At 45.5% G+C, this 15,030-nt stretch overlaps 1 protein-coding gene and 1 non-coding gene across 5 annotated transcripts in view; both read right to left on the reverse strand.

The window, feature by feature from the left end:
• Positions 1-15,030, reverse strand: part of PBX1 (PBX homeobox 1) — a 282,866-nt gene that overhangs the window by 131,644 nt on the left and 136,192 nt on the right. The window lies entirely within an intron of this gene.
• LOC117309767 (U6 spliceosomal RNA) lies at positions 14,755-14,858 on the reverse strand. Its single transcript, XR_004524065.1, has one exon. It is a non-coding gene; the product is annotated as a U6 spliceosomal RNA (small nuclear RNA).

Genomic DNA, 15,030 nt, shown 5'->3' on the forward strand with positions numbered 1-15,030 from the left:
TATTCATCCTGCAGCCAAGAAGGGCCGTCCTCTTCCCCAAGTCTGGTTCTGCTCATACCATACACCAGTGGATAGATGTCTCCAAGAAATACCTCCAATGTCATGTTCTTAAATGCTCTCAAGAGACCCATGTACCTAACGCCATGCTCATGTGGATCAAATAAAGAGCATCTAACCATGGCAACTAACAACATATTAACCACCCTCAGCTATCCTTCCTGTGGTGGCATGCTACTAGCCAATATCATTTCCTTCATTTTTACCAATAGGAGAACAGATAGAGTGAGAATTGCTAGGAAAGCACAATCCTCTTTCTGATCTTTTGGCCTTTTGTTTATTTGGTTCTTTTCAAATGTGATGTCCATTCATCTGCCTTCTGCTGACTCCAAACCTACCTATTTCTCAACTCATTGTCCCAACTCCTCTCCATGGCCATCAATTTCCCACCACCACTACCCTGGAACGAAACTGCTCTCTGCCTCCAAGACTGAATATTGTCTCTATTATAGGATTCACTATTTTAATTATGTTCCATAGCGAACGGTCATGGCCGGAGTGAGCTCAACCAACTGAGATGACTGCTTTTTAGGTCTTGTGAGAAAGCAATTGTGTATGTTTTGCCTTTTTTTCCCCCTTTAATAGTTTCTAACTCAGTACCAGGCACATACCAGCTGTTGAATAAAAGCCTGAAAACTGACTGAAAGCCTCCTCTCAAAGCCGCACGGCAACCTGCCTTCCTACGAATGTTTACAGGTAAGATTCTCGCTGCCGGAGCTTAGGTTTGGCTCACTAGGCCCTGCTTTCTCTGCACATACTGCCTTGGGCTAAATTGCCTAATTTTGTCAATATTTAGGTTTCATAGTCTGTTCAAGGGGCTAAGGATCTTATTATTTATTTAACTCACAGGAGTCTTAAGTGACTGCATGTTTATGAAAGGTTCTGAGGGCCCGTGATGAATGATGCTACATGTGTACAGAGCCCCACTGCCTTACATATAGATCCGCGGGTGGTGTGTTCAGTCATACACGTAAAAACACTACTTGGCAGCCACCACGCACACCATTTTCCTATGATCTGAAAACACCTTGCTGGCATAATTCATAAGCAGACGCCTTTATGTTTAATGACCCAAATATGCCAGCCACGTGCCTCTGAGAAGCAAGTTAGAACCAATAAAACAGCAACAATTTTGCTATAACCCCCTACCCCCAAATAATCTCTCTGCCTTAGATTCTGACCTCTCTGAATGGCTGCTCTCAGAAGCCTAAGAGGGTTGGAATCAAAGGGCCCTGGCAGTGTGAGTTATAGGTCCAAAGATACAGATTTTTAATGGACTGACAGAATTTATGCTTTCAGGGGAAGACTTTATCCTGGCCAGGGTTTCTGAGTCAGAGGAACAGACTCAGATAATTCACAGACTGAGAAAGAAAACTAACAACAGTCCCCCAGTCCAGCTTCCCACATCGAAGGCACGGGCTAGAGAAGCAAAAGCGGACCTGTGTACATTGAACTCATCCACTTACTGAGTTCCTACTATGATCCGGGTATTATTTAGGCACTAGAATATAGCAGGAAACAAGTTAGATCAAGTCCCCATCCACAGTCCCCTATAAGTTCCCCTTCTATCGTCAGGAAAAATGAAAAGATCCCACAGCAATCTGCTGGAGAGGGTTCTTGGGTTACTAAGAATGGACTGACCCTGCTGCTGAGAACCTCGAAGTCAAAGGACCCTCAGATCACTAAGCCTTCCGAAGGCTCCATGAACAACTAATTGCAAAGAAAACAAACAACCACAACAACACTTCCGTGATTGTAATCAGGTCTCTGCGGCACTGAAAGGTTCTCCATTAGAACCACCAAAGACGACATCATTTTTCACTGCTTTTCCTGAAAGAGATTTAAGAAATGAATGGCTAAGAATGGGCACACAACTGAGAAAAATCATTTAATGAAAGAATCATCGCTTGAGAAGTCCAATTAAAAGTCGTATTCATTTATTCAGTCAATTATTCAATAGTCAACATGTATTGAGCAACTCTGTGTGCGAAGCACCGGAAGAGCTTGGTGCCTTGGGAAACACTGAGATGGATGGCAGAGTCCCAGCTCTGGAGGAACTTAAAAATCAATTGGGAAATTACAATGCTCATTTTACAGATGAGTAAACAGTGGCATGGACAGTTAAGGGATTTATTTTAAATGCTTCATCCTATAACTAAATCATAAAGTCATCATATAGATGGAAAACACTGAGTTGGAAGGTAGGACGTCCTAGTTCTAGCCCTGGTCCAGTCCCTTCTTTGGTGCTCCAATCTCCTCTGAAAAATAAGGAGGCAGGTCTTTAGAGGGGGTCCCTACAGCTCTGAGATTCTAGGACTCTACAACTAGTGACCAATAAGGTTTGGTGGTTAGAACTGAAGAACTAAACCTTTCGACAAAGGGAATATCTTTTTTTTTTTGCGGTACACGGGCGTCTCACTGTTGTGGTCTCTGCCGTTGCAGAGCACAGGCTCCAGACGTGCAGTTTCAGTGGCCATGGCTCACGGGCCCAGCCGCTCCGCGGCATGTGGGATCTTCCCGGACCCGGTCACGAACCCACGTCCCCTGCATCGGCAGGCGAACTCTCAACCACTGCGCCACCAGGGAAGTCCAAGGGAATATCTTTCAATAAGAATTATTATTTAGCTAACTTCCAGTCCTACCTAAAGGAATATGGAAGCCATTCCATTCCGTTGGCATTGTTGTATCTCTTCTTAGAACATGCTTAGTTCTAGGTGGGATATGTCTTCTACGGACTTTCTAGCTGGTATCTCTGCCATCTTAGCAACAATGGCAAAGAAAGCTGAAGCCCTCCCCTACATCTCCCTTCAGTCCCTGTTAATTGTTATAACACAGGGTACTAAGTGTTTGCAAGAGCTATGTTGCTCCGTGTAAGAATAACTGCTCCAAAGATAATGTAACCAGTCTGTGTGTGATGTGACAAATGCAGATTTGGACTATGTGTAAAGAACTCTTAATTAAAGGTTTAATAGACAGAGGATTGAACGAGATCATATGCAAGGTCCCTTCCAGTATTAGCTTTCTGTATTATATTACTGTGAATTATGTGAAGATAATGTAAAAGATTATCGAGTTAACCAGTGAATCTCAAGCGTTAACTCATTTCTATTCCACGTGTGGGTACTAACTTCCAAAAAAGAAGAATAAAAATTAGTGTAGAAACACCTCTGTTTGGATTTTTAAAGACAGACCACTTAATACTTTTATTACATTTTCAGATTCTTCTCAGAACTTGGGGGGTGTCTCCTAAATTGCCAGTCAGCTGGCCACTTCTGCAGTATGTGAGCTATAAAATCATACGTGTGAAGATCTAAAGGACAGAAAGATCAGGTTTAAAGCCTTTTGCTTATATTTAATTTTTTCCTTCCTGCTTCCATTTGTCCTTAGCACTCATTTTTTTGTTCCTAGAGGCACAGGTGGTTCTTATTTCAGGCTGCATGCACGGTTCTGCTATTCAAAGATTAATGAATAAAGGGGGCCTTGTAAACAGATTAGCATGATAATGGTAATAGTGCTCTCTGCTGCCTTCTGTGCCTACTTCAATCTGTGTGCCCCTGTGAACGCCGCCCCTCCCCCGCGCATGGGTCTCCTTGTCCCGCTTTCCCACCACCTGATTCTCCCCTTTCAGTCTTAGGCAGACAAAAGTGAGTCAGGAATCAGGCAGCTGCTCAGAGAGCAAGAGAGGACAGGAAGAGGAGGCAAGTGACGGAGACAGACAGGCAAGCAGAGTAGACAGTAAAACACCCAATGCGCTTTAGGATAAAAAGCTTTATGCAGAATAAACAGACAAAATACAAGACTTCCACTGTCTAATGCAAACAATACCTTCACACTTCCTTCTTCTTAGGACATTTGCTGCCTATCACGATTGTATCTTCCCTCCTACTTTTTATTTTCATCACATGCTTGACATCATATACTTGACATCACATACATACCTTTGCATCTCAAATTCCTAACTGTTCTAGAACCACACACATGTCAAGGAAGGCCCAGAGGTAACTTGTCCTTTTGGAGAATGCGGTCTAGAAGCAAAAGCTAGCTGTCGATTTGGTTTTTATAGGGACAAGTTCAAAGGGCCTTTCCTTGAAGGCTTTAGCGAGAGGCAGAAATCTGGACCTCTCTGAAAACTTCCAGCTCCCCCCTGGGGGCTGAGTATCAGTTATTAATCCATGGTTCTGTGGGGCCTCAGTTTACAACCTCCCTGAGCCTCAGTCAGTCGATGTCTCAATCTCTGCACCCATGGACCTTTCCGTGGGTCCTCTCCGCACCCGCGTCCCTTTAACTCTAACCCACTGTCTGTTCTCCACACCTGCGTGAGGATTAGCTGGGCAGGGAAAGTGACTCTGGAGGGACGCCCTCAAGAGGCCCACGATGTGGATTAAGTCCGATAGCCAAGGTCGGTCCCTACAGCAGGAGAGAACGTGGAAAGCACCCAGCACCCATGCCTGCTGGCCCAGACGGAGACTCCAGCAGCTGGGAGACACTGAGCTGAACAGGCCTCGGGGCCCACACACCAGGCCAGGAAACTCAGCCCCATCCCTTCCTTTGTCTCCTAAGACCTGCACGTGTTTTCCCTCATTTGAGGGGAGCCCAGAGCACGGAGAGCCGGGCTGACCCTCTGTCTCTCATGCTGATTAACGTTCCCCCGCTGCCTCCCTCTGACCCCCATGGGGGCACCCACCCCACCTCCTTCCTCTGTGCCTTCTGATACCAACCGGGAAAAGGGAATCTAAAAATAAAGCCGGGGCCAGAGTGTGTACCACTCGATTGGGCTCCTGTGCTCACAGATCTGCTTATTTTGGGCCTATCTCTCCCCAGCGAGAAGACTGCTAACAGCCTGTTATCAGCCAGTCGGTGAAAATGTGCTCCAGCCTGATTAGGCCTCAGTCTTTGCCAAGGTTATAAACAGCCGTTATCGTTTTCCCGAACAGAATAATCCGGACAGTATCAGCTCAGAAACATATGGGCCACACAGAGAAGATAGCCGCTGACGGACACTTCATTTTAATTGTAACGAGTGGGTAGCGGCAGCCTGCAGACGGCAGACAGAGAGCTACCCGATTGGCAGCAAGGTTTTTTTTTTTTTTTTTTTTTTTTTTTTTTAATAATCCCTTCTTCCTTCCCTGGTTTCCAGTGCCTAAACGGCTTTGATATTCTGGGTGGCATAATGAACTAGACCCTGCCCCAGATGTTACCAGTTACCATGCATGACCCTTCCCTAGAAGGCAGATGGGACCCTTCTGATTCTCTTACAGGCGAAAACAACAACAAGAAAAAACAACAAAGTAGAAAGCGGGGGCTGGTGATGGTGGTGGTGACCGATACAGTTCTTTCTACCCTTCAGCCCCCAGTTCAATTTCAATAACCCATCCTCTCGCCGCACCCTGATCTCCTGCCCCACAGCCAGGCTTCTTGTTCAGAGACCCACCCCCCAACCCAGCCTAGGAATGCCACATCCTAGTGCCCAGCAGAGAGCCAGCCCTCCATACGTGGTGGCTGAATGTTTCTAACAGAGCGTGTATATTATTTCCTTCAACTTTTCACAGGTAGACATAGACATCAACCAAGATTACGCGTGTGTGTGGGAGAAGCCCAGGCTTGTAGGGATTCTGTGTCCTGAAAGCAATTTCCCCAATCTGCTTTCTCCCCCTCCTCTTTTGGGACCGACTTGTTCCTCAGGCTTGTCGCAGAAATTCAACTATCTGTAGCACTGGAGGGTAGGCAGGGGGGTATCCCCAAAAGAGAAAACTGGGATGATAAAAGTTTCGGTGAAAGGGTTCATCTGTGTTTCCAGGTCAGCAGACATCGCGGTTGCTGACAGCTCAGCCCTGAGTCACTGCTGCTAGCCCGTGGCCAACACCACCACCTCCCCGTTCTTTCACAGGGTGATGCAATCTTTCCCCCTCATGTGTCACTAGAAACAGAGTGGAAGGAAGAGGGAGAAAGAGCCGATAGCAAGAGGGTAGAGTGAGATGAGCGTGTCTCTCGCATCCTGCAGCAGACTCACTTGGCGGCACCTGCCCTGTTGTTCTTGCCGTTTGCTGCCGTACTTGGGCTCACACCTGGCTGGCCAGATGGGGTCAACAAGAACAGGTGGATTCCGAATCTGAGGAAGATAAGCACGGCTGTCCCCATCTTGGACTCAGCTGCCACTCTTCACTCTTCTGTTAGGCATCCACATGTGTCAACATTTCAAACAATTAAACACCTTCAACGTGGTCTTCCTTTCCTGGCCCTCTTCTGTTTCCTCCATAAACCCTCAAGTGTCCTTTCCCTTTTACCATAGAAAACCAGCACCTTCCACTGCCCATGCACACACTCAACAAATTCAACAGCATTGGAGGAGTCCCCCAGTTTAAATTCAACTTCTGGTGGCCTTCGAATAAAGAGGAAAGGAGAGAACCGAAAGGAGAAAAAGGAAAAAAAGATAACTGAACCAAAAAGAAATTCCCTCCAACCACAATGTCGTCCTTCTTTTCTTGACATCAGTTTCCAATTCTGCAGAGAAAGGATATTGCTTTGCCCAGGAAGACACGGTAACTATAGCTGATATTACCGAGCACGGGTGTACGTGCCAAGCACTGGTGGACGCGTTCTACATACATTTGCTGATTTGACCCTCAAAACAATTCTACGATTCACACCCAACTGACCTGCTTCCTGGCTGCATCTCTACAACTCCAGCATCTCCTGGTCCTGAGCAGCTCACATCCAGGAAGCATCCTTTCCCAGGGGCCTCTGGAGGCCCACGACTAGCTCCACCACCACTCCATCCTCGTGCAATCCTCTCTCAGATTTACAGGGGCTCAGGGGAAGCCCACCCCCCAGGACCGACAAAGCACTCTGGCCCCAAGCTGACTTCTGGTATTTCACTGTCAAGTGAAAACTGTGTCCGTGGTAATGTTCCTGTAATAATATCAAAATCAAAAAGAAAAGAGGAGGGAAATTCTGCTGCCAGCTGAAACGAGCCTCAGGCCCATTTTTGTTTTCTTTTTTTTTCATGGCCTTTCAACACCTGCCTTCGCTCTCCCACTCTCCCAACAAAATATGGCTTAGGTTGCCTTGCAGAATTATCAAAAGACTGGCCGGCAGATCTCTGCAAGAAAGTCTGCAGTGGGTGGTCTGTGTGCAATGTCTTGGTGGTCTTAAGCTCAGTCCCTCCAGACCAAGTTTCAAGGTTACAGCGGTCTTTCCCTAATTGCCATCAGAAACTGGAAATATCCTGGAAACGTGAGACTCCCCCTCTGAACTCCTGAGTCGGCTCAGCGGTAGTTTATTCAACTTAAAGTGTTTTTTTCCCTCCCCTTTGCTATTTTTTGTTTTCTTATTCTTTCTGTTTCAATGGACCCAGCTTTGTTCTTCCACACTTTCGGGCTCACAAGACTAGAGGATTTCCTGAGATAAGCAGCTGGGCCTATTTTACTGGAGGGTCTGCTTCTCATTTTGTCCATAGCCCTCTTCTTCTAAGAAGCTTCCACTGTCATAGAAAGAAGGCCAGCTCTCTCAGGTGGAGCCTTCTGGGTAGTCGATGTTGACAAATGTGATCACAAGAAGTTGGTGGGCTGCAGCCATCCTGTCCCCACTGCACTGCTGCACTATGGGCTGCTGGGCCCCATGAGGACTGTGTCCAACCGTCTCAGAGCATCTATGACACCACTGCCATTGCTGATGTGCTTGGGTGTCCCCATGACTGTGACAACCTGAAGGACCAGGGCGCTGTCTTCCTCCAGTCTTGACCCCTAGCCCCTAGCATGGAACCCAGCATAGAGTAAGCATCCAGTAAATGCTGCCTGAAATGAAGGAACAGATTCAGCCCAAACCTGCCCAGTGGGTGTTCAAGGCCAAGTACTTTGGAGATAGCCTCGATTCCACATCTGGCTCTACCACACTTCTAACTCTGCCTCAGCCTCAGTTTCTCCATCTCTAAAATGGGAATAATCAGAGTACCCGTGTCATAGATGTATTGCGAAGATGACGTGTGTTAAAAGCACTTAGCCCAGCGCCTGACACATAGAAGTCACCTGACACATAAATATTTCCTGCTTGTGAATAACTACCCCTTATTCATCCCCATCCACCCCTTCCAGAGCTGCTATAGTAGGCGACGCGCTCTGATCAAAGAAAGGGCTGCGTCAAGGACCCCCGGTTCGGATCTCCATTGTGCTGGGGCTCCAACGGTCGCTTAGTCACTCAGCCTCGGCCTCTGTGGCCTGCCTTAGGCTGGGGTCACTCCACCTCACCTAACTGACTTGCAGATTGGCTGTGAGACAGCGCGACCTACCAGATGTGGACATGTGCGGAAAAGCAAAATCCAGACTCTCAAATCTGCTGCCAAGTTTTGTTCTGGCAAAGCAGCTCGAAGTCTAGCACTCCACGGACCTCGCTACATGCCCCATGGCGCCTGCGTCTCTCTGGGGCTCTGCCAGCCCCTGCCTGCCATAATCCACCCCCCACCCCGCCCCGCCATCAAGACAATGCAGAGCGTCTGCTTGGCCCGCAGTCCTCACCGGGATCCCTGCTGGAAATTAAACCAGCTTAAGGGCGAACACCCAGACGACCTCCCTCCGGCCCACAGCGTCACTGCAGCAGGACACGTGGCTCCCCCCATGGGAGCAGCAGCCTCTCATTTCCACATCCTTTCACTGTGCTTCCAGGCTCCAAAGCCGTTGGGTTTTTTTCTTCCCCTTTTTCCAAAAAGGGCATCTTAGTTTGGAGACTCTTAAACCTATTTGCGTTCCCAAGATAAGCTCTTGAGCATAAAATTCATATCAGCATGGGGGTCTCTTCCTCTTTTCTTTCCTTCCTTTCATTGTGAAGCTTTCATGAATTCATAAACAGCCCTAGTGGTTTTAGTATCAGTGTCTTATATGAGGCGGGGATTTGTTCTCTCTCTCTCTTTCTCTCTCTCCCTTTCTCTGTCCCTCCCTCCCTCTCTCTCTCTCTCTCTCTCTCTCTCTCTCTCTCTCTCTCTCTCTCTCTCTCACACACACACACACACACACACACACACACACACACACACCCCGCAGTGGCATTAGCCACAATCCTGTTCTCCTCCCTCCCACCTCTAGACCTGTCCTACCCCTGGCTCAGTCAGCGCTCTCTTTCCTGGCCTCCTGTGGGAACACTGCCACATAAAATAACAAAATATTCATATGGTAAGCCACATTAAAACCTTGGGAAGATTTAAGCCTGGGCTTCATGTCACGGACACTCCCTCTTGTAATCTGTATTCCAATCTCGGTGTCAGTGGAGCTGTGATCAGAATATCCAAGGTCTCATAAAAGATTCAGGGCTTCCTGACTTCCCTGACATTTGCTGTTTCATGTGGCTCCTGCTGGTTCCCTTTCAGCCTCTGAAGAGTTCACAGTCCCTTTCAACTCGCCCCTGAAGATGGCAAACTTGCCGAGAAAGTCTAGGAACTCAGGACAAGTATAGGACCTAAGTTGTCCTGGGAATTTAGCTGTGACTGGGGTTAGGGTTCTTTAGTTTCTTTTGTTGGCTTCTTTTGTTTGGTTGAGGGTTTTTCTAAGATGGCATTGCTGCCGCCTCCTCTGTGGTACCTGGAAGTAGGATTTAGAAATCCAAAAGGGTAACAAGACTTGATGAAGATTTTCCCTTTTCACCCTGAATGCTTTGGAGGGGTGGGTTGCGTATGCCTGACTCAGTGTGTTCACATCTTTCAGGTTCTCTTTATGATTTAAATCATAATAAGACCGTATTTATTATCTAACCTCGACTGTATGTATTATCTAACCTTGGAAAGCATTGCGGCTATCATTTGTAGGGATGGCAGTCCCTCAAATGGGGGCCAACACATTCTCTGATGGTCAAGTTTAAAGGCAGGTAAGTTACGTGTGTGTGTTTCACAACAAACACCACACTGGCATGGACACAGGTAGTCTACACATTCAAGCAAGGTGTATTATGATTCAAGGAAGCCAGATGTAACTAAAGGGGTGCTTGTGAACAGATCTTTTGTTTTATTATGAGAATCATCATAGGTGTCTTAGCCAGACGCACAAGCAGATTTCTAACATGATTTACTTTCCATTCATGCAATTTATACCTAGCTTCTCAGAAACACATTTAGGGAATAAACTGAGTTATACCATACTTCTTAAGGATGTCACACATCTTCACAAAAAAAAAAAAAAAACCCTGATGCACCTACAGAGATGGCGAGAAAAGAAGAAAAGACACATTGTCATATGGCTAACATTACCCAGCCATCGGAGGCCCGAGGGAGAGAAAAGAACAACAGATTCAAGGCACTTTCACGATACCGCTTAGTAAGTCACAAGTGTATAGAGTTTTTAAAAAGAAGGAAAGGGGCTTCCCTGGTGGCGCAGTGGTTGAGAGTCCGCCTGCCGATGCAGGGGACACGGGTTCGTGCCCCAGTCCGGGAAGATTCCCACATGCTGCGGAGAGGCAGGGCCCGTGAGCCATGGCCGCTGAGCCTGCGTGTCCGGAGCCTGTGCTCCGCAATGGGAGAGGCCACAACAGTGAAAGGCCCGCGTACCGCAAAAAAAAAAAATGTAGAACTCCAAAACTCAGGCAATCAAAAACTAAACGCCTTTTAAAATTGAATCTCTTTTGAAAACATATTATCTTAATTATTTCTGTAAATGCTGTGGCCATTAGGCAAATTAACACAAAACCCCAGATCAAAGTGCCATTCACACACAGACAACTTGCGTAACATTAGGTAGCACGAAGGTGAACAGGTGCTATAAACAACTTCTTGGAATGTTTTTAATGTATCCACTAATAAAACCTTCTGAAGAGGTTAAAAAAATGCTAGAACACAAATTGATAATTAAAGGCAAGTGGATGGTACCTCAAAATTAAAGCTGTCAAGGGAGAAAATTATAATCAAAATTGTCTGTCTCTGTACTTCTCAAATCCTTCCCTGTGTAGTCACATAATATAAACATATATATGTATATATATGCATATGTTTCTGCATATGTGTATGAAAAATCAAAGAGGCAAACACATAGCGGTGAATCACAGATAACACAAAAAGAATATGCAATCCAGCTTCATAAGGAGATATACCTATAAACACACACCCTCCGACACAGGCGGGCAAACAGGACATTTCCTGTTATAGAGCAATGTAGTTCTGAGAAATCATATGCACGGTTTTTGAGTTCTGTTACGTTCTTTGGAGAGTACATTATTTAAGAGAAGTCCACAGTCAGATATTTCTGGAAGTAAATAATCCTATCATTCATCATATTTGGTAACTATAGGGTTTTTTTTTTTCATTACCAGACATAGCCCATATTTTTTATTTAGAGTAAAATTTATTTTTTTCAAAGACATAATACTGTATAAAAGCGTGCTTCTCAACAGGGGGTGAGTACGCCCCCAGGGCACATCTGGCAATGTCTGGAGACATTTATGGTTGTCACAGTGGAGGAATGGAGATGCTGCTGGCATCTCTGGTAGTGAACAGGGACGCAGATAAACGTCTTCAGTGCACAGGATAGCCCCTCTCAACATAGAATTTTCTGGACTAAAAAGGTCAGAGGTTGGGAAACCTGGATATGGATTATCACAAACATTTCAAAATTCCTCAAATCATGTCCCTCAAAGACTTGAAAAATGAGAAGCTGGAAAACATAAAAAAGAATTTTTTTAATAGTATTTTGATTATCAAAAGAACAGTTACGTTTTGTAGATGCTACAATATATTGCTTCACCTAAAATATGTTCTTTTTTAAATTTTATTTTTATTTACTTATTTATTTTAATTGGGGTATAGTTGCTTTACAATGTTGTGTTAGTTTCTACTGTATAGTGAAGTGAATCAGTCATATGTAAGCATATATCTCCTCTTTTTTGGATTTCCTTCCCATTTAGGTAACCACAGAGCACTAGGTAGAGTTCCCTGTGCTATACAGCAGGTTCTCATTAGTTATCTATTTTATACATAACAGTGTATATATGTCAACCCCAATCTCCCAGTTCATCCCATCCTACCCCCCCCACAAAGTGTGCTCTTAAAATCTACCACCTGTAGTTGCATTACAGTCAAACTGTGAGAAATGCTGGAAAATCAGCAAGGATCTCAGAAAAAAAAAACATTTACCCTGAGACACCCTTCACTGCACAAGGAGAGTATCCTAACCGATTGTGTTAAAATCAAATAAAGTAAGATATAACAAAAGCTCACTTTTTAGCCAGTGAAAAATAGACACGTCTGGCATTTAAAGTCCTACACGTGTGTATCCATCCAATTCCATAGCATCAGAGCTCTGATGTTCAGTAATATAATACTATTATTTGTGCGATCAGTTAAGGTATAAAATGTGCGTACCCTCAGTCTTTAATATTAATAAGTCTTGTAACTAGCGGTTTCTCGCAGCTCCGAATTCTTGAGCACAACTAGAAAGGGCACTTATCCTGAAAAATCTAATAAATTTACAGTTTTATATACTTCCTTCAATTGTAAAAGTCTTGTTCAATAAACTTTAAAATGCCACTATAGAGCAATAACACAGACAGTATAAACCCAGCCCTGGGAAAGCTGTGCAACCAGAAATTGTTCCCCTTTCTGCTAGAGCAATAAAGTTTTATATGTTTGAACTGACTGTAAAAAGGTTTGAATGTTGGCAACTGGGGAATAATCTGTCTTCTTTATAGTTATTATCATATTTCCCACAAGACCCCTTGGTCTGTGTCAATCCTTCTTGTATATGACACCTTTGTACTGTCAGCGAAAGCAAGACTACTTTACTTTTTTTTTTTAACTATAGGACTTGTATCTGTTTTCCTTCAGATTACAGCTAACAGGAATAAATTATTTCTGACAAGCATCTATTGCAGCATTTTACCAAATAAAGCTGGTTGTGAGCTGCTTTTCCAAGAGTGGGGGGAGGGGGGAACCTCCCCTCTTCTTCTCTCTCTTTCTCTCCACTGATTCAAATGCAATTTAGGGATGGGTAAATTGGAGGAAATGCCAATAAAAAGAGATTTGTAGGAAAGTTGCTCTGAACGCCAGAGCCCATTGTAACAAGGTGGCTGCGTCCTCAGGAGTGCTATTGGACGTGTGTGAAGGTGAGGTTTAGGAAAAGGGAGAGGGGGAACCATCCCTTTTCCTTCCAGACATGTCTCAGGTCTGAGAGCAGCTATGCTGCTGGGTTCAGACAGAAAGCCGAATCCAGCACAAGTGGCTAGAGCTTCCCAGACTCTGATTAACAGCCAGTGAGGACACCGTGGCTCTGACCAGCAGGGGCAGACCCCCAAGCTGTCCCACGGAGGCTTGGGCTCTTGGTTAACAGGTCATCTCAGATGAAAGCAGTTTAGGCTCATGATAATCAACAAAGAGTCAGAGTGTGTGTGTTCGTGTGTATTTATGTGCGTTTGGGAGGGGCGGTGTTAAGGGGCAAAGGGTCTCTTCCCCTCTCCCTCTCCCAGCCCCACCACCATAGCTTAACAACAGATAAAGGAACCTGGACCCAGGAATCCATGACACACAACCCAGCTTGACTAAAACACTCCCCTCTCTCTCCCAACTCTGCACCACCATCCTCAAGTGCCCCTGCCTTCCCGCATTTAGAATAACACAGCGGAACAAGTTAGAGAGGAATAAATAGATACTTGCAAACACCAGGTTTTTAAAAATCAAAAGACATTATATGGCCGGTGGTCCGTGGAACTGGCACAAGAAGTCTCTGCACTTTGGAACAAAGTATCTCTAAGAGACCATGAGAACAGGATGGCCAGGCACATGGAGACAGATATATACATATATGCCTGTGCATACTCATCGTGTAGCCCTGTGAGGGCACACGCACACTCAAACACAACTCAGCCAACTCAAAATGAACAGTCAACTCAAATACGGAAGTTCTGGTGCGGGAGGGTAAATGCAAAATTATATTCATAAATATAGCAAATCTATCAGAATGGGGCCATGCAAATAAAACTGAGTAAATATGACTCATCTCAGTGACCCTGGGAACAGCCTAGCCTCACGCTCATGAAGGTGAGCTCAGGGTGTCCTCTTTCCCCACCTCATTCTCCACATCTCCACGAGTGCTCAGGGCCACATTCTGACACATTCTCCTCACTCAGTTCGCAGAACAAACATTCTAACGTATGTACGGTGACACCAAAAAACCTCATCGCCATAAGCGCCTCATATATCAGGAGGCTCAAGGAGCACTGTATCCCCTCTTACTCCCCACTCCACCCCAGAACTGCTACAGACTACACTTGTTAACAAAGGTGGACTCTCATGCCCCTTAATATCCCTTGAAATATCCCAGCTGCCTCCTGGAAAACCATGGATCCATGCTAACGGCTTTTTATTCTCTTCAAAATAGGTTCTTGGGCTTCCCCGGTGGCGCAGTGGTTGAGAGTCCGCCTGCCGATGCAGGGGACGCGGGTTCGTGCCCCGGTCTGGGAAGATCCCACATGCCGCGGAGCGGCTGGGCCCGTGAGCCATGGCCGCTGAGCCTGCGCGTCCGGAGCCTGTGCTCCGCAACGGGAGAGGCCACAACAGTGAGAGGCCCACGTACCACAAAAATAAAAATAGGTTCTTGATATAGGTCAAAAGTTCTTGGGTTGGGTCATATATCACAGTGATATTAATAAAAGGACAACAGATGCTTTTTTAAATTTTTGGTATGTAACACAGATATAGAAAAGTACACAAATTACAAGTGTACAGCTCAGTGAAAAAATACAAAACACTTTACAAATGTGCACATGATCTTCCTGCAAAGCCCATGCTAATCATCTCTGTATCCTTCTCAATTTTTCTATGTGCTGTCGAAGTGAGCACCTTCACCACCAGTGGAATGGAAGAGGAGTGGAGGTAGAGGTATTTCCCAAAGAGTAAAGCATGTACCACAGGCATCGAATTCATCAAAGGTGTTCATGAGATGCAGATTTCCAGGCCACAGAGCAAACCTGCTGAGGCCAAGCCTGTGAAGCCGCATTTCATAAACACCC

The sequence above is a fragment of the Tursiops truncatus genome, chromosome 1 (genome assembly GCF_011762595.2).
Source record: "Tursiops truncatus isolate mTurTru1 chromosome 1, mTurTru1.mat.Y, whole genome shotgun sequence".
Classification (NCBI taxonomy): domain Eukaryota; kingdom Metazoa; phylum Chordata; class Mammalia; order Artiodactyla; family Delphinidae; genus Tursiops; species Tursiops truncatus.